The following is a 26,511-nucleotide window of genomic DNA, read 5'->3' as shown; positions in this document are numbered from 1 at the left end:
CGGACGGACAGCCGGACGGATGGACAACGCCAAAACAATATCCCTGCGCCTCTGGCGGGGGATAACTAAATGAAATGTGTCCCGGCTTCTACAGAGGAACCTATGCAACCATTAATGTGATACAGTCTCTTAATAAAGCTCTGTAGTAACAATTTTAGTCTGTGCATAAAAGAATGCATGAACACAGTTTTTACAGTTTAATGATATTTCATCAAAACTTCATAACTCATGAACAAATATCAATACACCTGGCTTAAAAAAATAAGCAATTTATCAAACATTACACATATTAAGCAAGTTGTTGATATTACAAATAACATATTGGAAGAAAGCAGCTAATATTCTGCAGTTATGCAGGCAACAAACATTAAAGCATAAGAGCCATTATCGTATAAGGCAGGGTATTAATGTTGCTGAAGAAAAATCATTCTCACATGTGACTTAGAGTGTTAACATGTTTTTACTATAGCCATGTAAGGAAAAAGCTTTGCCCCCCCCCCCCCCCCCGGAGGCCATGTTTTTAAACCATGATATCATTGAGACACATTGTATGACCAAGTTTCATGAAGACCGGACAATAAATGTGGCCTCTAGAGTGTTAAAAAGGTTTTTTTGATAGCTATGTATATAGACTTATAAGGAAAAATGCCCCGCCCCCTGGTGCCCATGTTTTTGAACCAACCGGAACCATTTTTGCCCAAGATATCATTGGGACAAATCATCTGACCAAGTTTCATGATGATGGACAATACACCGGAACAATTTTTTACCTTGTCCAAGATATCATTGGGAAAATTGTTATGACCAAATTTCATGATGTATGGACAGTTAATGTGGCCTCTAGATTGTTGACAAGGCAAATGTTTACGCCGCACAACACATATCGCATGACGGACCATTAGCACATTGTGCTCAGGTGAGCTAAAGAGCAAAAAGATAATCACTAGAAATTTGTTTCCACAAATAATGTTCCTGTGCAACATCCTTTACATGAACATACACAGTAATGTGTCCTGCTTCATTAAAACATACTTTCATTCTTAAATAGGTCTTGCCATTGCTTTGATCTGAATGTAAACAGCGAATGTCCAGGTCTCTAGCGTGCGTATTGACAATAAATGGCTTTGGATCACTTCGTTCAGTATGTAACACTCAACCCTGATAGGCACAGTGATCTCAACTTGACAGTCTCCAACGTCAGCTGAGTCTGGTTCTTTTGTTGACGATGACAAACCACACTGAATTGCTTTGTCGTCATACAATGCAGTGTTGAGAGAAGTATCATCCTCAGTGCTCAGTTATGGTTCATCCTCATCCAGCAGGAAACCATCGTCAAGCGCTGTTGGGGATGACTCATCATGTCAAGATGGCTTGTGCTTCTTCTGCACCCAATAACTCAGTCACTCCCTCCTGAGCATGGCCTAACTGAAAATACAAATGAGCATATCAGATGAACACCAAATCATATGATATGTATTATATACTATTCTAAATTTAGATAAAAAATATAAAGGCCTCATGGAATTTATAAAGAAGGCATATAAGTATGCAAGTTATAATGTTTCATAGGTGAATTATTTTTTCTTTCTATCAGCATTTTAACCAGACAACATTCAGGCTGTTCAGTTGACTTGTTACTGCATATTGTAACAAGACTATTGCCAAGCAATATATGTCCCAAACCGGCTCCACCATTGTCAAAAATGCAACCATTGTCGGAATATTTTTTTTACTGTTGGTATATCAACCAGAAGTTTTGACGTAGGAACAAAAGAAATGACTTGCATTAAGTCCATATAGCCATCTATCCATGTTTCAAGTTTCATGAAAACATATGAAGAACTTTAAAGTTATTGCAGGATCCAGAAAAGTGTGACTGTCACTGACATACAGACAGAGCAAAAACTGGTAGGGGACAATAATGGCAATTTCTCTATAAGATTACCGGTATAACAGACTACTGCAGTTGACGTCCCCAAAAGCCAGTTACCTTTAAAATAGGGATTTATGTGTGTTACATGAAATTATGTTACATTGTCGCTTAAAACACTTCCATAATACAAAATTCATTTTCTTGTAATAGAATGAGCTTCATTTTTATGAATTCATTGTCATATTTCAGCAAATGAACACCGAAAGACAATAAACAACCAATCCACCATTTACACCACACAATACCTGGTAATAAGACAAAATTTTATTTCCAGGTATTGTGTGGTATTAAATATTACCTGAGCTAAGACACCTTATTAAATTTCCTTCCTATATTATAAATTGATCAACAAGCACATGTTTTAAATTAAATTCTTAGATTTAATATTCCTTGATTAATGGATAAAATTTAAATTATTAATTAAATTCTTATATTAATTATTAAATGACTATTGTATCAAAACTAAATATATAAATTAAATCATATATTAAATGCTCAATTTATTAAAAACTTCCTTAACTTATAAAACTGAAGCACTTTTTTAATCAAGCACATTATTGATGGTTTTAACTGAACAAAATAAACAAACCATAATTTAGTCTTATTTACACAAGTTAAGATTGTGAATGAGGATAAAGTCAAATAATAAATGTTAAGATTACTATAAAAAGTTGATTTAATTGGGGAGAGCTACCGAAATCTGGTATCATAATGTGTCTGCAATAATAAATTTGAGATATATCAACTTATAAGAGACTTTGCATCACCCATATAGCCAAAGACTAGATTACAAATTTAATTGGCATTTCTGTATGAAATATTACACAACATTAGTAACTGGCATCAAGTTGACATCTTTAGTTGGGTGGTTTTTATGGATATTTATGAAAGTTAAAAAAGGAGGAAAGGAATCCATCTCTATGTGCGCTTAAATTGAATCCAGATATTGAGAAATGCTCAGTTGTTCATTGTTTAAGAAATCAATACTTATGAACCATTATCATATTATACTCAAAATTACTTTACTGTAATTAACATGCACAGGTTGAATTTGAGTTTTAATTCCATTGAAATACTAGCCATAACCCATGTCAACTGTAATCTCCCATAATCCCCCACCTCGTATTGCCAGCTTGAGTCCATTTCTGTGTAATAAATTTATTTTTTAGTCATTTTTGTATAATTTAATTTCAATCATCTTGATATATATTTGACTATTTGAGTGCTTGACAGTATAACATAAGCCATCATGGAGATGGGGGGGTTGGGGGGGGGTATAACGTGGCTGTGTGATCATTTAATAGATGATCTTTCAAAAATAAGAAAAGTGGGGGGTGGAGCATGGGGCGGGGGGGACTTCTGGGGTGGGGCATGGGGGGATGGTTTGGGCATTGTGGTTTGTCAAGCAAGTGTTGTTTTGTCAAACTTTAACATAGATTTATCAATAATATGCATATTCTAAGTATGAAAGGGGCCATAATTCTGTCAATATGCTTGATACAGTTGTCTGCTCTTTTTATAGATTGGGGTCATGTTGGTTAAGAAGTATGCACAATATGAAAGCAATATGTCAAGGGACATAGGAAATATTTGGGGTAGTACGCCAATTTTAACATAGATTTATCAATAATATGCATATTCTTAGTATAAAAGGGGCCATAATTCTGTCAAAATGCTTGAAACAGTTGTCTGTCTTGTTCATAGGTTGGGGTCATGTTGGTTAAGAAGTATGCAAAATATGAAAGCAATATGTCAAGGGACATAGGAAATATTTGGGGTAGTACGCAAACTTTAACATTTGCACGCTAACGCCAACGCAAACGCCGACGCTGGGGTGAGTAAAATAGCTCCACTATATATATTTGATATATAATAGTTGAGCTAAAAAAACAAGTTTATCATATTCTTTCAGTTATGATTGCCATTTGCCCTTATTCATGCACCTGCAAATTAAGATAAAAAAGTCTGTAGTACATTTCTTATGTTATATAGGAATTTCACTAAGCAAATGTGAGCAAAATAAAATAAAATTCGCACATTAGAGAAAAAAGTTATGATGATTCAAGCACCATCTGTATGGCTTTAATCAGTCAAAATTTGGAAGTTTTTTTCGAAAGAAAAAATGGCTGATAGCAAGTATGTGAAAAATGTGGTAAATAAAATCTTGTATAATTTGATGGTTTCAAGGAACATCATAATGAAAATATGGGAAAACCATAAAACTCAATCAGCACATAAAATCATCCATGGTATATGTTTTCATTTTTAGTCGCTACAACAATGAGGAGTTTAATTGAAAACAAACCATTCAACAGAACAACCAACAGACAGGGCAAAAACAATATGTCCCCCACTATATAGTGGTGGGGGACATCAAAAGATATACGGCGTTTATTGTGGTTGGAGTTGCTGAAAAGTAAAGAGTTCAATGAATGAGATCAAAGATAGCAAATGTCTTTTTCAGTGCAGTTCTTAGCTATATCACATGCAGTACAAGATGTTACGCGGAGTTTTTGCGGCTTTTTTAACAGTATTACATATTGCTGGTCATAAATCTATAATACAAAACAGGAGCCAAAAGAAGAATGGAAATGAAATTAAAACATATAAGTCAACCAGCCACACCCGAAGTATCCGTACATATTTAAAATATTTATACGCGTGTTCTTCGAACAAACCCGTTTTAGTGGTTTGTTGGGCATTTCTATTTGATTCGATTATTTACAGTTTCGTGAATCATCGTGCACATGCATTAGTCAATATGGTGGAATAATTCTTGTTAAATTTATCAAAAATAATATTTATCATGGTATTGTTGGAAACACAATAAGATTCTTTTATTGACATACCATAATTACATCGCTCAAATCAGCCAATGGAATAAATTAGGTGTCTTTATTCGTGTCTAGCTGCGGGATATTTTTTATTTGAATTATATTGATTATTTACAAAGCTCAGGTGTGGTGAAAAGCTGGCTTAAACAGCTTCACAGCAAAAGTACAATTGAAACATATAACTGTTAAGCGGGTGCTTATTATAGCACAAAACCAAACCTGCATATTTAATTGGCTTTGGAGATAATCCGTGTACTGGGACAGGTGTTGTCCCCCAATAGCTTATCTTATCAGTTTATTTATAACTGCAGTGTGATTGCTCTAAGAATGAAGTGAAGCAAAATGTCAATATCACAAAACAGTGTTACTCTCAGTTGCAACTGGGCAGACATGTGGTCAATTACTCGAAAAAAGTAATCAATTAAATTAATGTTTTTAACTTATTTTTCAAACATGATTAATGGTTATTGTTCATTTAACAATTATTAATTGGTAAACTGAACTAAAGTGATCAAATTGTTTATTAATGAATCTATTCATGCATTTAATAATATTTGGGCTTGTATACACTTTATCAAACACTGTTTATCTAAAAAAATATATATCCTATTCTTATCCTATTAATTTGCACACAAAAAAAGAAAGATGTAGCATACTGCATGATAATTGCATTTGATGTTTATGGGCATTTGAAAAGTGTGGTCACTCATACGACTTCTATCAGGATGGATAGAAAATGCCAGAGTCTCTCCACTGGTGCAGAAGTTGCATCAATTGCTTTTTCACAAAGTAACTTTTATACATGGGATAACATGGTTCAGTAAAAATTTCATGAAATCAATAATTTGACTGATTACTTAACTGTTCCCACACCTAGCTCCAACACTTATTTTTTGCATAAATGCAGATCATCAATGCATTAGACTGTATTCAGAACTCCGCTAATCGTTAGGTACAATCAACTTTTTACCGTTATGACCCTAGTGTCACATGAATATTCTGGTACTTACTGAGTTTTAACAAAACTATTGCCATGCAATATAAGTCCCCTACCGGTAAAACTCCACCATTTTCAGCAATATTTCTAGTCTATTTGTTGCCATAGCAATCAGAATTCTTGTTGTTGGAACAAAATGAAATGACATGCATAATCTCCATATTGCCATCTATCCATGTTTCAAGTTCCATGAAAAAATATGTAGAACTTTTAAAGTTATCGCAGGATCCACTATTTTCAGCAATATTTCTAGTCTATTTGTTGCTATAGCAACCATAATTCTTGATGTACGAACAAAATGAAATGACGTGCATAAACTCCCTTTTGCCATCTATCCATGTTTCAAGTTTCATGCAAAAATATGAAGAACTTTTAGTTATCGCAGGATCCAGAAAAGTGTTACAGACTGACCGACTGACAGACAGACAGAGCAAAAACCCTAAGTCCCCTCCAGTTTCACCAGTAGGAGGGAAGAACAATACACAACCCCGTGGATCTAGGTCAATTTTATTTGTACCTCATGTAAATTAGTGGAAAAAACCAGTTGTAGGCAAGTTCGGAATAATAACTATTGTTAAGACTTAATCCCTTGAAATAACCCTAGGGCCCAGGGCAATTAGAGATCTACACCACTTGAGTAATTAACCCTTTGCATGCTGGGAAATTTGTTGTCTGCTAAAATGTTGTCTGCTGAATTTCTAAAATTACCATTTTCGTGGATTTATTTTTCAAAGAATACTATCAGAATAGCAACAGTTTGGATTCTGATGAGATGCCTCGTTCTGTCGCATCTCATCTGGATCCAAACTATTTGCAAAGGCCTTCAAAATTCGGTTCCAGCACTGAAAGACCCGGGTGTACATTGTCCAGGGTAATCATGGAACTTAGGCTGGAAATCCATGGTATAACATGGAATTCCATGGTAATCCCTGGAATTTGAAACAGTTTCCAGGGTTTTCCAGGGTTTTGTTCTTGAAATGTCCATGAAACGTGGACTTTTTTTCCAAGCATTTTCCAGCCTTGGATGGAAAAGCATGGAAAAGGAATGGAAAACGCTGGATTTAGGCTGGATAACCCTGGAAAATATTTCCAGATAGCATGGAAAGTGGAACATAGAATTTTTTAAGCATGGAAAAGACTCTAACATTTTCAGCTAACCCTGGAAAAAACTTAGACTTTATAAGAGGAGAAAATAACTTATAAAAATGCAACACATTTTATTCAAAGTAAATCAGAGTTCAACAATTTACACAACATATGAATAAAACATAAAACAATGTGCATAGTTTGGGCAGAAATAGTAGTAGTTATAGTAGTAGTAGTAGTAGTAGTAGTAGAAGTAGTAATGCTGGTGCTGGCAGTAGAATATGTTGTAGGAGTAGAAGTAAAAGTGGTTGTTGTATAAGTTGTACAAGCAGTTAAACTACTGATAATTATACTATTGGTGCAAATTTAAGTGACAGTAGCAGTTACTATTGTGTTGTTGTTTTAGCATTTACAGGAATAGTAGCAGTAATGGTAGCAATAGTAGTATAAATAATAATAACAATACTAGTAGCAGCAGTAGTAGTAGTAGTTAAGGAAGTAGCATTAGCAGCAGCAGCAGTAGTAGTAGTAGTAGAAGTAGCAGCAGCAGCAGTAGTAGCAGTAGCAGCATCAGCAGCATCAGTAGTAGTAGCAGTAGTAGTAGCAGTAGTAGTTGAAGTACTAGTAGTAGTAGTAGTAGTAGTAGTAGTAGTAGTAGTAGTAGTAGTAGTAGTAGTAGTAGTAGTAGAAGTAGAAGTAGCAGCAGTAGTAGTGGTAGAAGTAGTAGTAGTAGTAACAGCAGCAGCAGCAGTAGTAGTAGTAGTCGCTGCAGCAGGAGTTGTAATAGTAGCAGCAGCAGCAGTAGCAGTAGTAGTAGTAGCAGCAGCAGCAGGAGTAGTAGCAGCAGCAGCAGTAGCAGCAGCAGTAGCAGTAGTAGTAGTAGTTGAAGCAGTAGTAGTAGTTGAAGTAGTAGTAGTAGTAGTAGTAGTAGCAGTAGTAGCAGCAGTAGTAGTAGTAGTAGTAGTAGTAGTAGTAGTAGTAGTAGTAGTAGTAGTAGTAGATGTAGTAGTAGTAGTAGTAGTAGTAGTAGAAGTAGAAGTAGTAGTAGTAGTAGTAGTAGCAGTAGTAGTAGTAGTAGTAGTAGTAGTAGGTAGTTGTTGTTGTTGTTGTGGCTGTTGTAATAGTAGTAGTAGTTTTGCAGAAGTAGTAGTAGTAGTAGTAGTAGTACTAGTAGTAGAAGTAATAGTAGTAACTTTCAAAGCAATGTCTACAAGTTTAAATTCCTTAACCCTGTTCAAGGTGTATACACACTCAATATTTAACTACAGTCCAGGTTTGCAATTAACAAACTATCTGAAAAGCCTGTGTGTGAGTCAGATGTGTCTGCGGCTAATCTATTGGTTATAAAATATCACAGCCTTTTCTGATTGGCTGAGTTCAAATACAGAAAGTTTACCTGTTAGATTGAAATTCTGGAGAAGGCGTATTGAAGAAAAAATGCAGGTTAAACTTGTTGTTAAAATGAAGTTAATGTAATTTCACAAACAGTAGAGTTTAACTTAATGAGTTTTTCCATTAACAAGAATTTCTTAAAATAATAATGTATGGATATCATTTGGAAAGTGACATGAATTGTTGTTAAAAAGTGATGCATACAAGTGTTTGAGCAGTCTGTCTAGGAATAGAACAACAACTGAAGGTTTGTGCTTTTCATTATTTCTAAATATTCCTTTAAATTTATTCTTCTTATGTCATCATTGTAGACCTTTTTATGTGACATTTTAGGTAAAAGTATGGCAAATATATAGAAGTTTAAAAGCAGCTGTCACACACATTTTCACTAAGTGCAGTTTGCAGCTTGATAAAGGAAGTCCTATGTGGAGATATTAATAAGCTTGTATGTAGTATCGGAAGTTTATAATGCATGGCTAGGGAACTGAGGCTAAGGGAGTTATGTGCTGTGCATGATGAGAACTCAATGCTCATTAATGCTGTTAATGTTTATAAATAAATTAATTAAACCAATAGCATTGTTTTTTAGGTTTCACTGTACATTTTCATACCAATAGAATTACACATCATTCTAATTATAGCAATAATAAATTTGTACTAATCATACCTACAAATTTTGTTATGCTATGCTTTGTGATGTATTAACTTCATTGTAAGTTATTATTTAAAGACAATTTTACTAAATATTTAAAACAATACTTGAATTATTTTCTATATACATTTTCATTATGTGCTTTAACTGTAGCTGACCAGTTGATGGAAGATACTGCAGAGTTTGGCAGTGAAATAACCCAAGACAGCAAAGCAGCTCTTTTGGTGCATTTACCAAGAGGACTAACATGGCCACAAATTCATGGTAAATATTGTTATGCCCCGGGCTCATATAAGTAATTTAGTGTTAACCACCTGAAAGTATTTTGTCTTTTTGGTATCCAATATTTTGGTCTAGTTTCAATTACAGGTTATTTTTATATGAATTAGCAAATTAGCATATCTTTCATATAGCAATATCTGAATATAAAATTCCTATATATGTTTGAGTTTCCAGATACATGCTAGTGTACCCCGTTTTGGGGCATTTAAGAAAACAACAATATAAATTTCAAAATAAAAGAGAGTCATATAAAAATATAAGTTAAATCAACAATTTATTCACTTGAAAGTCTCAGTTTTCCTGTGTGGTTGCCTGTTTGCAAGTAGATTAAAGCCGGCTTGCAAACTTTAAGAGAATAAATTTCAGAAAATGGAAAAGAAATAATTGCTAACTACTTAGGATCGTAAATGTTCGCTCAAATACAAAAAAGCCAGATGTACCGAATTGAGCAGTGATATGAAATATCTAAAATAGATTAAAATATGAATGAGCATTGAAGTATAGATATTCAATCATATGATTGCTGCACATTTACTTTTACAGATGAATGTAAAAAACTTATGACTTTCTTGTAATATTGTTTGCTTTGTTTTTCTTTCAGAGATCATGCAGGAGCCGTACAGTATAACAGCAGTACAAGTTCTATAAAAGATCCACGACCTACTGAAGCCCAGCTAATTAACAAAAAAGTTTTTAAAAACTGAAATTTTATCCCACCTGGGTACTTATAATTTACTAAGCTGCCTTCACAAGTTTTAGACTTGCAATTATATTTTAAACTGTCACTTGGAAAGTAATACATGTACATGCATTCATGTTCTGAATTTCTTTGAACAATAAAATTATATAAAAGTATTTTAATGAAATTGAGCACCTAAATTGCATTAAAGTGAAAGTAGCTGAGAAAAATAGTATCCTTAATTGTTCTCATGGGCAGCTACATATATTGTGACAAACATGAAGTAGCTAAAATAACTTAAATTTTTCATTTTGTTTCTTGTATATCGTTTGTACAGGGTTCATGAATTGTTACTGTATATTACTTGACTTGCTTGTATTTTGTTACTTTGAATACAGGTTGTTAAGGTTGCATTATACTTTTTAACTTTTAAAGTAGCGCCTGTTCTGTTATGTAAGGGCCTGATTTATGATAATGGACCTAGAGGCTTTGTAAGCATGTATTAAACAACACTTGTTTGATCTGAACAATTTGTTAAATAAATGTAACACAATTTGTAATCTGATGTTATATTTTGATGAATTGTGAACAAAATAATACATCGAAGAAACTAAGGCATTATGTTGATTTTTTGTTTTGTTTTAATCTAACCTTAAATTATGATTTATTTAAGCTGTGAGTATTGTATTCATTTAATACATGAATATTGTTTTTAGACCAGAAATTTCTTTTTCTATTCAGTGACCATGGTAAACGCTGGACAATTTTCCATGTTATACCAGGCATCCATGGAATATTGAACAAAGAAAAAACCTGGAACATTTTCCAGGGTTTTCCAGCCAGCATGGAAAAAATACCGTCCGAATACTCCATGTAATCTGGAAAACCCTGGAAAAAAATCCATGGTTTTCCATGGTTTTCCAGATTACATGGAGTATTCGGACGGTATTTATTCCATGCTGGCTGGAAAACCCTGGAAATTGTTCCATGGTAATTATTCCAGGGAGCCTGGAAAACCATGGAAACTATTCCAGGCTATTTCCACATACCATGGACAATTTTCCACCCTTTTTTAAATATTGACGCTGGAAAAGGCTGGAAACTTAGTCCGAATACTCCAGCCTCATATTTTCCATGGATTTCCATGGAAAACCCTGGACAAAGTACACCCGGGGAGTTAACTACATGATAAGTTGGCAAGTTATCTGATGTTGTTCATGTGTCATGTGTCTTCATGAACTGAAATTGAATCTGCTTTTTGGTCAAAAGTAATCATAAAAGTAATCATAAAATAATAATGAGTCATGACCTCTTGCACATAGCAGTAATCTATATTATTATTATTTAAGTTATACAAAAGCTATAATTAATGATCAATCCATGATTAATGGAAAAAGGAATCAATTAATAAGCATGATGATAACAGATTAACAATTATGATTACTCCATGTCTGCAACTTGCAACTTAGCAACTTATTGAAAATATAACCCCATTTCTCAGGTAAAAGGTGTTATCAACTTATCAAATAATTATGAAATGTTATTTGTACTAAATACTTCAGGTAAAAATGAAAGTTAGATTTAAAATTTAACATTTGCACTACAATAGATAGCAACTTGTGCTTCAGTGATGTGAGACACAAAGATAATATTATCTGAAAGCATGTGCAATACCCTTAATGTTTTGAAACATATTTTGCATGAAATGCAGTGCCCCACATAAGCTGCGTATCTGCGTCTTTCACCCTAATACATTGTTTAAAAACGTTAAGAAATACAATATTATGCGTATTGAAAATGCAACCAACTTAACTTTTACACAAATTCATCAAATTTAATGTGTATGATAAATAGCTTCAACTGAAAATCCTTTGCTCATTTTCGGTATTTTCTCTTTATAATTATTATTGTAACGTGGCGACGGTTTCATTCAGCAAGCCCCTGGATGATGGAGCAGGACAACAGTCAAAGCTACTAAAATGTTCTGCGGACTAGATTTCATATTTAATTATAGCGTCTGACCAAATTATTTATGACGACATTCATGCTTTTTCAATCTGACTTAATTTGTCGCTCATTAAGCATGCATTTGTAAAGCGTCTGAACTTTCAGTTTCTATTATGATGCAAAATAAAAATGTCTAAGAGAGGTAGAAAGGCGTCCGCAATTGTTGCCCCAAAAAATCAGTCGATATGTTTGACAGTTACAAAGATGTCAGTTAACGTCAGGTTTTTTTTAAGTTTAAAGTTTATATTATGGACAGTTTCAAGGATTAAAGATGTTATAAAACATAAGTTTTTAAATTTAATAATGATAGTTTACAGTTTTATTGAATCAATACAAGTGTGCAGCAACAGAAGTAAAACAGAATGATTTTAATGTATGTATTTTTATAACTCAAATCACCCTATTTCAAGAATGAAATCACCTTATTTTCGCTCACAAATAATGCAGACACAATTTTGCAGATCAGTATGGATCAGTATGGGCTTAGGTACGGCAGGAATCGTAACCTGTGACTGCCTGTGTGGATAACTCCAGTAAACTTTAGCAGACGATAATGCTTCTGCTTTAATATCTGCATCTACCTATTCTCACTGGCACAGTACATAGAGTGTATTTAACAACTTGTGGCAAGACAAGGTTGGCCAGTCTAGAGTTTATAATTGAAACCTGTACATATTGGCTGCTTTCATGAAAAAAACGGGCTTAATGAATGTCAAATAAGATTAGCCTGTGCACACTGATTAGCTGTATCAATGATTTGGAAGAAACACACATCTCGACCTGTGTGTTAAGGCACACTCTTTATAAATTTGAATGGGTTGTGATCATTTCAAACTTGTGATATAAAAAGCTATAACATAATTTTGAAAACTGAGTTATGTCTAAGATTATACAACAGCGAACAAATTCAGTGCCATCAGCGCTTTGATTTTCAAAATCAATGGGTAAAAACTATATTTCCCAAATAATTATCTGGGGCAATGGAAATGTACAACTCTCTTATCTTGAAATTTGAATGAGAAAATCAGAGCTTCCCTTAACATAATTATTTTTTGTATTTTCATCACACCCTAGGGTGAATTAAAAAGAGACAAAACAAAAACAATTTATTTTCTGATAGAATATTGGAAATAGTGTCATATTGGAAATAGTGTCACACAGCATTTTTAGTGAATGTTCAAAAGAAAATGTTAATACATTTAAAATGCTAAAATATTTATGGATGATGATGAAAAATGTAATGATATATATAAAAAGGGCTTATGAAATAAAGGGAACAAATTAAAATGAATGTTGCCAGATTGAAATCTCATTGTGGTTTTTCCAGAGACTGTTTATCATCTATTATGTGAGCACACGTGAGCATTTTGAAGCCCTTATAACAATTGTAAGTCTGTCACATTGAATCTTAAATTACAAGTCTGAATATAGACCGTTCCATAATTTAGTCATTACATAATTATCTCCCCTGAATTCTCTCCGCGTCCGCCATTACACTGCTGCTTAACAATCGGTAACATATATAAGAGAGCACCGATTATTCAACGGATGAATTTCTTTCTAAATTCTAAGGCCGTCATTACATGGTCTTGGTTGTCTTGGAAAACTAACACATTGACACATTAAAAAAAGCATTTAATTAAATTAAATGCAATATTTTTCATTTGATTATTAGCATCAATCTTTAAATCGTGTATGCCTTTGCATTCCAGTGTTTAATTGCCCCTTTGTTCTGCATAATCCGATTATCTCGTTTTGATCAGATATTGTCCAGACTTAACTAACCACATGGTGTCATAAACCACACTGGGTGGCAGATGACAATCTGGTCATAAAACACAATTGATGATGCCACCATGTCTCATCTTCCTGGTAGTCTTAAGCAGTCATTTGGTAAGATAATTTACCTCCGACATACTTAACAGTTGCGTAAATAAGATATGTTACATATTTTACAAATTAAAAGTTATGTCCAATATAGAATATCAGAAATTGTACACCGTAAAGATACTAGCCCGTTTAATTTATGAAAAAATTAAGTATTTAAAACAAGAAATATCTTTAAAAAAGATATACGGCGTTGATTGTGGTCGATGTTTATGAACGATCAAAATTTATCTCTATGAGATAAAAAGTAGCGGATGCCTTTTTTCTGCGCAGTTCTTAGCTACATCACAAGCAAATCAATTACGGGGTGTTGCGCCAGATTTCGTTTTGCTTTATGTGATATTATTACTCAGATATCTATATTTACAGAATAGAAAAACACAAGAAACATGAAAATAAACGAGTGCATATAGGTCAGCCGGCAATACTCGAATCCTATTTAATTGCATAATTATAGTATAGTGAATTATTGTGCTCATGCTTAATAAACTGGTCTAAATGGATAAATATTTCTAATTAATTTTATCAAAATTGGTCCTTATCATGGTCCTTATCATGCAAATGTTGAAAACATATTAAAAATCGATGATTGACATACCACAATAATATCGCCGAATATCTTTATTTAGTATCTTTCTAATCAAAACAGACTTCAAGTGCACAAAGTTTACGAGACGGCGTTTATATAAAGATTTCTGCAACTGACCGCAAACTGACCTTGATGCCTTGCGAATTGGAATGCAATGCATTAAAGTTAGGTAACAATTCTGCTGCTGAAACGACGGCTTGTTTACGCCAACTATACACGACCAAGGCAACAGCTGTGCCTAAAATATTGATATATCGACAAAGCGACTAAACGAACTATTTACTCCATCAGACAAAAATAGCATAGATTCCAATTTTTTCCTTCAATGAAAAGATCGCAACCCCTTCTGCGAACTCCGGTGATGAACTGTATATAAACTCTGACTTTCACACACTGGCCGCGAATTGACCCAAAACCTCGCGGGTTGAAATGCAATGCAAGTAAGTACTAAATATGAGAATATAGCCTTTAGTATAAACGCTTTTGCGCTGGTAATTCTCTGAAAATAAAAGGTGAACGCACAAACTGTATTTATATCGAAAATTGATTGTAAAACTGTTCTATCTATTGAGCCTTTTCATTAGAGATAAAATTGTTTCATGCAGTAAAACAGTGTTACAAAGACGCGGATATGTTTCCAATGTTCTGGTGTTATACTCAAATCAGCCAATGGAATAAATGAAGTGTATTCATTCGTACCTAGCCGCGGGAAATTTTATTTATATATTATTGGACACTTACAAAGGTCAAGTCAGGGTGAAAAGCTGGCTTAATACAGCTTACGCCGAAAAATAAATAAATAAAACATTTAACGTATTTAGCGGTATCGGTTAAATAAAACTACGTCATTCCGTATGAACATTTGATGTTACGGCAATGCACGAACGATATCATAAAACAATAAATTACATTTGACACCAAACAGAGGTAAAAAATATTAAAAAAAATATATATGTATATAAATATATGCGTGTTATAATGTTAGATATGTGTCACTCATACTCACTAGTAACGAGTTTTCAATATACATGAGTACACAGTTCAATTTGCATCATATGAAGTTGTGTTTTTTCAGTTGTATGTTAATATTCCTCAATAGCGTCATTCTTTGTACAAAACCCATCAAATTAAAATTACATGTAAATACTGTCATGTCCTTTGCTTTTAATATGGCTTTGTAGTATGTTTATTTTCAAAGCACTCCTTACACTTTCTAACACTCATTTATTTATCACACTAGCGTCCTCATGCCATTGATAATTATATTTTTTATAATTAGATGTATTACTATTGTAATTTATTGAAGCTTTTCTGGAAAAAAAATATTACGGCTTATGCATAGAGCTCTTTATTGTGTCATATTGTCGGCCTTTCAGTCTTCAGATAATCTTTAATTTGATGCTTATGCCGCGTTTTTAAAGTTGCAAATAAATGTATTAATAAATTCGTTTGGCGCTTAATAATATATTTTTGAAATATTATTTAGCTGTTTTTTTATCTGAGTTTTTTGTGTGGATTAATTGACTAAACATTTGGAGTCGTTATCCATATGTTTTGCGTTACTTCAAAGACCTATAAAATACAATGTTTACCGGTAGTATTTTTAGCTTTATAGCTGTTAAATGATTCAAAGATGAAAATATAGATATATCACATAGATCGCATTCTCTTCATCTTCCGAATAATCACATAAAAGGTCGTCAAGATCAATATCACTCTCTCATGATAAAAAGCTCGTTTTTTAACGTGACAAAATTCCATTTAAAAAAATAAATATAAATTCCAAACCACAATTTTTTATCTCTGATATCAGTTAGAACAAGAAAAATAATGGAAGGCGTATCAAAAATATCATCATTAATATGTAATGATTTTGGAATGTAGATTTTTACCAAATGAGATCAATTACAAACAATTAGCGGTAATTAATTGCGCGAGAATCTTTTATAAGTATTAATTAAAATATAATCTGCTTGATGTTGCGGCTATTAAAATCAACACAACAATACATGCGTGAATTGTTTGTGAAACGTTAAAAGAAACAAGTCTAATCAAAGACATAGTATGAGCAACTGAACCGGCAAATTTTCGCCGATGATTACCACTTGATTACAGATAAAAAAAACAAATACACGAAAGCATTTTAAACATTTTATTTGTAAAAATCAAACTCAACTTCAAACAATCATTTAAACAACAAAAATGTGATAATCACCTCACATTAATTCATTAAGTAATTTATTTATCCAATAAACGGTGAAGCGGGTATTCTCTATGTCTTTGGCTTTTGGAATCGCAGACTCGCACACGTTAGCAGCAGTGTAATGGCGGACAGTCACGTGACTGACAATATGGCGGCGGTCAATTTATCGATTATGGAACGGTCTATTGAATTGTGTAAAAGGTCCCTTTTTTGGGCTGGAATAAATGACAGCCAAGATATGACATTGAAAACAAGTTTTACTGGAAAGTGTAACATGAGCAGTATAACAATTGGCCCATTGACACCCCATATGCACAAATATTTTAACTCTTGGGTAAACTCATAACAAAAATATAATACTTGTATAAATAATAAGGATTTGTAAAAAACAAAAAAAAACTTGGAAGATTGCCAGTAGTATTACACACAAATAAAACTATGTATCTGAGACTGATAATAGTGTCTTTGTGAAATTAATCTGCAGATGTATTAGCCCATCATTCTCAATAACTAAATCAATTACAACTGATAGATCTACCATGCCAACACATTGTTTTAAACAATGATTATAAAACTTGTTTTTCTCTCTAAAAAAAAAGTATTTCGTATTCATTTAAAATTAATAAAAAAAAACTCAAATCTGAATATAGTATTACCTGGAGATAATAAGATATTTGTGCAGAGTTTGTCTTTCAGCTTATCAGTTGCTGTGTTACTGATTGTTATCTAACAAACCTTGGATGACTGTGTTCTATAGGGGTCTAAGGTGACACAATCAGATGAGACTGGATGCATGTATTTAAGAGGGCACAAGGCACTATTTGGATTATTTTATATTTATAAATGGCATTTAATAAAAATGGAAACAAGTGCAAGAATGTTCTCTATTTTTAACTAACTAACAGCTCAGAGATTATGGGCATTCAATAATGATGATATAATTTTGTTCCTAAAAAAACAACATTTATCAAAGAGAAACTTAACACATAAAATTGTCTATTTGGTAACCAAAAAATCTTTTCTTGCTGCAATTGTGATGTTCACATCATGCAGTGCTCCAGATAACATGCGTAAAGGCGTAAAAACGAATTAAATTTCTTAAATAACGATTTAGATTTAAAATCTTTGCGTAAAGGCACGCATTGAAAAAATAAAACACAAAATCGAAATTTTCAAAGGTGCGTAAAACTTCCAGTAGCAAATTATGTATGGTAAACATTTGATCCCGTTTCTGGCTCGTATAGGCGCTCAATTCAAACTACAACTTTAAATCAACTTCACTCAAGCGTTTGCTGTGAGGAAGAGCCACACCTAAAACGTCGAAAGACCAAACGGTCTCGATTCTGTTCTCCTAGATTTGCAGGCGAGTCATTACTGTTTATTGTACCTTTTAAATTACACTTATCGTAATTTTTATACACAAGTAATATACTGTATACCTATTCAAAATGCCATTAAAATTAAATGTTAAATATAGTTTTTGATATGACTTTAACGGCGACCAAAAGGCCATTATGATCTATATAAAGCCAAATTGTGAGTGACCGTTTTACAGAAAAATCTAAATGGCCGACTGAAGCGGTGTATTGAAGCGTGGAAGGCAATAAAGCCATTTCAGTGTCAAAAGTCCTCGCTGCATGCATTTTTTCAATTTGATTCAAATACCCAAAGCATGGTTTCGTCAATAATTGATGAACTTATAAGCTCTTGCGTAAATGACTGCAAATCTAAAGCACTCAAAATTATTTGGTAATATATTGTTAAGACTTAATTTTATAAAAAGGGGGTAAAATAAGAATTAATTTTTTAAAAAGGGGGTGAATAAGAATTTGACCAAATTTTTATCTGGAGCTCTGACACCATGAATGCATTTTGTTAGGTAATATCCAATATTTCTACGAATTCACTTATGGTATTGACACAACTTACATGTAACTGAATTAAAAGCGCTGTCTCCATAGGATGACATATACCCCCAAAAAACGCTTTGATAGTTGAAAGTTATGTTAGACTGCTAAATAACAGAACAAATTTTCGAAACCTTAATGCTGACTCTTACTTCAAGGTCATGGCCACAGGGATCAAGATTTGTGTGTGTCTGGAAAGGTCTTTTCCATTTAGGTTATACTATGAAACCTTAACGCAGATTTCAAAACCTAAATTAACTGACCCTAACTTCAAGGTCATGGCCACAGGGATCAAAATTTGTGTGCTCATAGAAAGGCCTTGTCCATATACACATGCATACCAAATATGAAGGTTACATCTGAAGCGACATAGAAGTTATGAGCATTTTTGGAAACATAAATGCAGATTTTAAACCTTTACGCGGACCTTAAGTTCAAGGTCAAGGTCAATGAGGTCGAAATTTGTGTGGGTATGGAAAGGCCTTGTCCATGTACACATTCATACCAAAAATGAAGGTTACATCTGAAGCGACATAGACTTATGAGCATATTTTTTTAAGTGTGACGGACAGACAGTAAGACAGATGCACAGTGTGATAACTATATGCCAACCATCGGGGGCATAAAAAATACCAAAAACTATTGCATGCCTTATTGAAACTATGGCAACAAAAATGACTTTTTTAATTGAAAATATATCTCATAAATAGTAAATGTGATGTTATTTTATCATTATTCAATAAATGACATAAAATATACAAGACACAATGAGAAATGGGCAAAAAAGGAACATGTTACTGAGTCCTAACAAATGGCTGGAAGGTCATTATGGATATAACATGATTTTAAGTGTCTTAATTACCATGACATTGAACATTCATATAATTTTGAAGTCAGCTGTAACAATAAGAACAAAATTAAATAAAGATAAGGACTTCACAAACAAAACTCAATTTACAAAATGAATTTCTCAAAATACCTTCCCCAGAAAATATACTCCATCTAAACAGTAATAATGTAATGATTTAATAAACAGTGATTTTAGATTTTTAAGTCTGTACATTTAAACCATAGTCCTTCTTAGTTTCTTAACTGTTTTAGAAAATAAATAAGATATTGTGGAACACATCACCTGAAGTTTTTTTAGCAAAATATTAGGAGATACACATTCCCCACCTTTTAGAGTTTTTGGAGTTTTCCCCAAAGCAAGGCAAAGATTTCCCACTGTGGTGTATAAATAGGTTTTTGTTGTCATTAATGTACACTCTTACTCGTTATTATATGATATTTAACTCTTAGACATAGCTAAATCTTTCAGTTAATACAATTTATTAAAGGCAATAGTTAATTGTTCTTATCTTGCAGTGTTCTATACTAAACATAACTAATGCTTTTTATATTGGTTATTTTCAAAACAAAAAAACTCTTTTTATGGGTACACACTAATTTTTATAAACAGGCTATATAATTTTGTCAATTAATCCAATAAATTATTGCAAACAAAACTGAAAATACATGTGTGTTTGGTTGCTTTTTATTCCCCAAAACAGCACAGTAGACATTTAGTTTTGACACAGTTCAAATGGTAGTACGTGAGCAAGTCCCCTTTTATTTGAAAATTACTCACCACTGTGTAGCGTTTTTCACAGGTATTGTACAACGATCCAATAATATATGGTACTGATCCTCATCTGATAAGATTTTTTAAGTGCTGAAATATAAATACATAATTATAATGTTTTAGTTGCAATTCATTATGATCAGGCCCACAGCCAGGGTTTTGAAAAGAGGGATGCGTATTTTCCCATTAACGACAGTTAATTGAGCAACAAAATGGCGAAGAGGATATGTGCGGGAGAGGCTGCCACATCTTGCATTCAGGGGGGGGGGGGGGGGGGTTTGGAGGTCCAGCCTTAAACAATTTTTAAAATGATACTTAAAATCCTGCATTCCCCCCCCCCCCTGGCTATGGGTATGATGTTCAGCACACAATCAAACAATACACATAGTTAAAATAATAAATGTTAATTATAATGCGAAAAAGTTTACACCATAGATTTCCATTAACAAGTAATTGATCCCCTGATAATAAAGGTCAATTTGGTGCAGTCACACCAGCAACCAGTATTCGATTCCCATTCTGGGACCGCTTTCAGACGTTTCCCCCAAGAAGTTTCCTCCCCCCCCATTTTAGTTTAAGTGCAGCTGCTTCCCCCCCCCCCCCCAATACATTTATACTTGTTTGTTTGAAGTATAATCTTGATTTTTATCAAATGATTATTTTGTTTATGAAGTCTTTAAGTAACATTATCTATGAAGCAGCCTGTTTTGTTTTTTTTTGGTTCATTTGTTAAACTGTGTAAGGAATGTACGTAAATCATTAATAAGTGCATGTTGGTGTACTAGATATTCTCAAAATCTTACTAAGTATCTTATACATGTTGCTCATTTGGGAGCACAAATGCAAACAAGATTAGAATAATGTGTAATCCAGACCAATTTTGAATACACAATTAACACCTTATTTCAGTTTGAGTAAACCTGTGCAGGGTTGTGGAACTTGTTTGTTGTTTTTAATCCAATTAAATTGGTGAATTGTAAAAAGGTTAGATCACATTTATATCAATTTCACAACTGTTTTTCTTGTTACAGTTACATATGATAAATAAATAAACTATGTTACTATCAAAACTTGTATTTTGTTCATGCATTCATATATATAATCAAATTATTGGATGTCACTGATATTTTAATTTGTAATTAAAACTAATTTAGACTAATTAAAACAGAATTGCTCTTTTCTAGCACAATATTTCATTATTAATAGTATATTTACCAAATGTAATCAAAACTTTATCATATTTTACTAATTTAACTCAATGATATTTATAATATTTATTAGCAAAAAAAAGAACTTTTTTTAAATGAATTTGTGTAATTTAAGGAAATATTAATAACTTTATGAATTAAAAAAAAATGGTTTTAAATGAAAAAAATATGAAATATATCAGTTTTACAGAACACAATATCAATAAACCTAGATTTTTGTGAACTATTTTATTTGAAATTAGCATACACAATCTGACATTTAATCTCAAAATGAACATACCAAACTTAAAATGAAGCAAAATTACAAATTTTTATCAATCTTATGATATGAGAGTGAAAAAAGAGGATTTTGACTTTTGACTTGACAACATGTTTCATTCTAGTCATGAAGATATATGAAAGATTCATGTGTATTTACAAATGAAAAAGATGTTGAAAGTGTAACATATCTTTTGAAACCATCCCTGTTAAATACAACAGATGCATCTATGACTACCTTATATAATACTATTAATAAAGTAAATTCAAATCAATTCATTTATAATAATTAATACAGTGAGTCATAAACTATTTTAAAACGATTTTTGTATGATAATGTGCTAAACTGCTAATCTCATCTTATGAATGACTATCCCTCTTTAAAGATGTCACCTAATCTCATCAGTGGTGATTAATTAAAGGGCCTGTATATTGCACCAAATGTACCCGTTATACAATAGCTGTTATCTTGAATAATACACTTGCTAATCTAATCAACACTTGTATATTGCACCATAAGTGCCTGATAAATTGTATAATGTAAGGTGTGTGTTGTAACTTTAATATTAGCGAAAACATTAAAATGCTGTCACATTTTTATGGAACAGATTAAATCAATTTTTTATTTTTTTTTAATGGGATTGTAAATAGTAATAGTCAATAGTAAATATTCTGCATAACTAAACGTATAAGTGTCCAACTTTTTATTATACTGTATGATAATCTTGATGACAGACTGAATCAATATGTAAAAAAAATGATGGAAAATAATAATGTATGAAGGGATATATAGACATCAAAATGGAATATGAATATTATATCCAATTCACAAACTCAGAAAATGTCTATCACTATGATATGTATGTATAATATTATAGTATTGCAGTAAATTCTAATAACAGAATGAATCAGTGTAAAATGTTTTAAGTATATACAGGTATAATTGAATTAGTTTGTACCAAAATAAATTCATTAATTCAATAATTATAATTATTTACTTTGTAACATATTATTCCAAATAAAAATGATCATCAAAGAACATAAAAGGTGTGCTTTTACTCAATTCATTAATACAATAATAGTTTAATTTGTAACATACTATTTCACTTAAAAATGACCATCAAAGAACATCAAAGCTGTGCTTTTACTCAATTTTTCAATGATCTCAATTAATAAAAGAAAAATTTCAGGCACTTATAACAACAATTACAATTAGATCTATTTAATTGGAAAATGGTCATGGGGTGAAACATCCAGGAAGAAATTGTCTGGGGAGGAAACCTCTTAATTTTCGACACGTCAAATATAGTGACGATTAAGATTAAAAATGGTGAAACATATTAATAGGAACTCTTTTTGACATAGAACTCTACATGGCTGTCAACTTAAATTGTTATGTTAATCCATTTTTGATTACAGATTTTTTGCAAGTTTCCAGCACCACCATATCATGTAAAACTGTCAATGCCGCCTAAACAACGAGTACCTGCTTTCGAACCCTTCAGTGTACATCATTAAAAATTAATTCACCCTAGATTTGACCATGGTCACGTGACTCGTCAAGCAAAGTTGAGAACGAGAATAAGACCATGTTTTTATAAGTTTTTATAATGAAAATCATAACATATGTAAAAAGCATTAAGGAATACTACAATTTTTAAGTGTTTTATGATTACTCTATAAATTCGACATTTTTTTAATGCATTTTCAATGATATGCCGCTAGGTGCAAGTCGGCATAAACAAATTACATATACAGTCAAGTTACCATTACCTGATCAGTAGAGTAATACAGTTGTTCTGGTGAAAAGCAATAAATGGTTTGAGACTTCTTTTACACCAGCACCCGCTTGTATAAACGCTGGTTAAAGTAACCGCTCGTTTACATTCAAACCTTGGTAAGTTCAGGGGTCTCGCGAGTGGGCGAAATGGGCGATTCCTTCGCCAAATTAATCTTCACTTCGCACATCATGAAGGCGAAGTGACTTCTCCTCCTTTTAATGATTTACTTTGTGCCAGACATTGACCGATTAAAATCAATTTGATGTGGAGAATTGGACACAGGAGGATTCTCAGCCATTAGTGCCCCATGTACAGGTCATGCTAAGTTGAACATTCAAAAGAACAGCCTGGAGCTATTACACTTCTTGAAATTGTTAATAGATGATGCCTTGATTAATTGCCTTCTGCTGGCTACCAATAACTATGATTTAGCCATGTTAAAAAGCCCATTAAAAAAATATTAAGGAATGATCAAATGGGAAGATGTAACCTAGCACTGGCAATAAATATGGGGCTCATTTACAGGTCAGATTCGGAATAGCTGCTGTAAAATGAGATTTTAAATGAATTTTTAATTTAAAACAAATATTTGTAACAAAATATGAATTTGATTTAATGTTGAATTGCTTAAAATTAACAAGGAAGTAAAAAGATTCTGAACATTACTGGTTTGTTACAATTGAAGTTTCTTTGATACACATGTTAAGGAAAAAAAGTAATTAAAAGTACAATTATAATCAACAATCAATGAGAAATAAGGAAAATGTTGGTTTTATACACTTAAAATGTCTTATTGTATAAAACAAGTGAAGAGTTGATTGAAAGCTGAACAGAAACCACTAAGTTGCTGCAAAATATATGTAAAACTAAGATCTATGACCGAAATGTACCATTTTACCCAAATATGTTACCAATTCTCCCTATTTTGGCTTTAGGGAGAAGTGACTTCTCCATAAATTTTGAGCCTAGCTAGACCCCTGAAGTTTGCGGTTATTCAGGTATAGTAACCTTCAAGGTAACTCGATTGTATAAACACGATATACCGCAAAGTAACCTAACCGCGCATAGTGGAATTTAACCACCGGTAACTTTAACCAAAACATTTCCACAATGCATTTTCGCGCGAAGTGTCACGCTTATAAACAGCGACATGTATTTTTTTTTATCAAATTCATGAAATTCACAATAAAATAAAGTGTAAATTTTAACCATGAGTTCATCAAAATGACCAGGGACAAATTGATAATTATGTCGGGATTGGCTTCATTTAGCGGAATCCCTGGTGCTTCCAAACTGCAAGAGAGTTCTTACAAAGACGTCTATTCTTCTAGCTGTTCTAAATGTAACATAAAAATTATACATGGTTGTCGTAACATGCTAGACTAGTCTTCTAATTTGGCATATGTTTAAAATAAACTTACTTACTTTCTTGTACAATAAGGGAATTTACCATAGACAAATAAAACATTGTTCAAGATTAAATATATCTTTGTATGCAGAAATCTGCAAATGCAACCGAGTTCACCAACGGCTATTATTTGTGTCGTGTTCTGAGAAAACTGGGCATTATGCATGTGCGTAAAGTGTCGTCCCAGATTATCTTGTTAAGTTCGCACAGGCTAATCAGGGACGACACTTTCCGCCAAAAATTGATTTTTGTTAAGAAGGGACTTCATTTTAACAAAAAATGTCCTAAATGCGGAAAGTGTCGTCCCTGATTAGCCTGTGCGAACTGCACAGGCTAATATGGGACGACACTTTAAGCACATGCATTATGCCCATTTTTCTCAGAACACGACACATTTGATAAACTGCTCCGGTTCATTTTAACAGCAGTAATGTACATAGAGTACATGACGTAGCTTGTGACGAAGAAAGTTTATTGAGTTCTCATTTGAATATAATGATATGATGGCATAAGGGTCTTTATTTAACTATGCTGAAATAATTATCAAAGACCCTAGATGCAAACTCCTCAATTATTGAATTAAATTGATTATTTATGGATTTTAAAGGATTATTAAAGGTAAGATACTAGTTCGAACGTGTTTTGTTTTTTGTTTGTACTTTTGTTGTTCCCTGTTCTCGGAGAAATGATTTTAACATGGGCGACATTGATGCATCGGATCACACACGGCATACCCATAACAGAATATAAGAAACAAGTTATGTGCGTCCTTAAATTCGTCGTCCGGAAATCACATTGCCCTGTAAATTAAGTCAGATAAAGTGTCAGTCGCTGCAATTTGTTGTTTACTCGTCGAAATTGTGAAGGTCGTCGATGGTCAGCTTTTATGTCGCGCGCCGTGGCCATTTTGTGTAAGTTACCTCTCGGTAACTTGTAATTACCCACCTAGGGAAGCAGGGTATGTTTTAACGGGGTTTTAACCAATCAGTATAACTAACCAAATTTTATACAAACGCTTACCGACCAGTAACCAACATGATACCGACTTTTAACCGCTGGTATGTGGTTAACCGCCGGTTTAACTGTTTATACAATCCGGTGCAGTAAGATTAAATATTACCTTGGTTTACTTGTTTTTTGTGGTGATATAGGTGGGGCTTAAGGTACTCTGGTTGACCCACATGGCACAAGACCATGTCAACTTTAAAATATGTTTTTCAGTGAGTCAGAGATTAATGCATAGAATTAAGCTCTTAATATTAAAAATTATTCCCACCTTTTGAGTCTAAACTGCAGGAGCTCCAGGTCCACACATTGTGATATGCACGATAATGCATATTCATCATCACACACTGTCAAATTATTCAGGTGAGGAAGGAACTAAGTAATATAATACATGTACACAATTGTTCACAACCTGTGGCTTTTCAACCCTAAAAATGCAGCAGAAGTAAACCTGTTGTGAAAAGTTGATGTTCAAGAAATTAAAAATAATCTTCAGTACACTTGATTTACCACACAGACTAGGGCTAGATTGCACTTTACCGGTACGCAATTGTGTTTACTGCGGTTCCTAAAACGCATACAATATATATATATATTTCGTTGAAAAACGCATACGATATGAACGCGCGGTAGCCCCCGATATTTAGGAAATATATAGGATAAAAAGGATTATTAGGTTTTAGGATTATTAGTTAGGTTTTGCAGGTTATGGTTCGCTTTTCCGTTCTTTTTTTTGTACAAGATACAAGATACAAACTTTTATTTCAAGTCGGTTAACAATA

General features: G+C 32.9%; 3 long non-coding RNA genes across 3 annotated transcripts in view; 2 read left to right on the top strand and 1 right to left on the bottom strand.

The window, feature by feature from the left end:
* LOC127833356 (uncharacterized) overlaps positions 1-26,511 on the top strand; it is a 55,711-nt gene that overhangs the window by 7,515 nt on the left and 21,685 nt on the right. The gene's annotated exons all lie outside the window — the stretch shown is intronic.
* On the bottom strand, positions 1,129-26,208 carry LOC127833357 (uncharacterized). Its single transcript, XR_008027384.1, has 3 exons — positions 26,001-26,208; positions 20,076-20,159; positions 1,129-1,425 (listed from the first exon to the last, which is right to left on the bottom strand). It is a non-coding gene; the product is annotated as an uncharacterized LOC127833357 (long non-coding RNA).
* Positions 7,390-10,469, top strand: LOC127833355 (uncharacterized). Its single transcript, XR_008027382.1, has 2 exons — positions 7,390-9,158; positions 9,778-10,469. It is a non-coding gene; the product is annotated as an uncharacterized LOC127833355 (long non-coding RNA).

This window comes from Dreissena polymorpha, chromosome 6 (genome assembly GCF_020536995.1).
Source record: "Dreissena polymorpha isolate Duluth1 chromosome 6, UMN_Dpol_1.0, whole genome shotgun sequence".
NCBI classification, from domain to species: domain Eukaryota; kingdom Metazoa; phylum Mollusca; class Bivalvia; order Myida; family Dreissenidae; genus Dreissena; species Dreissena polymorpha.
Note: the sequence above shows the minus strand (reverse complement) of the source record. Positions and strands in the feature narration are given on the sequence as shown.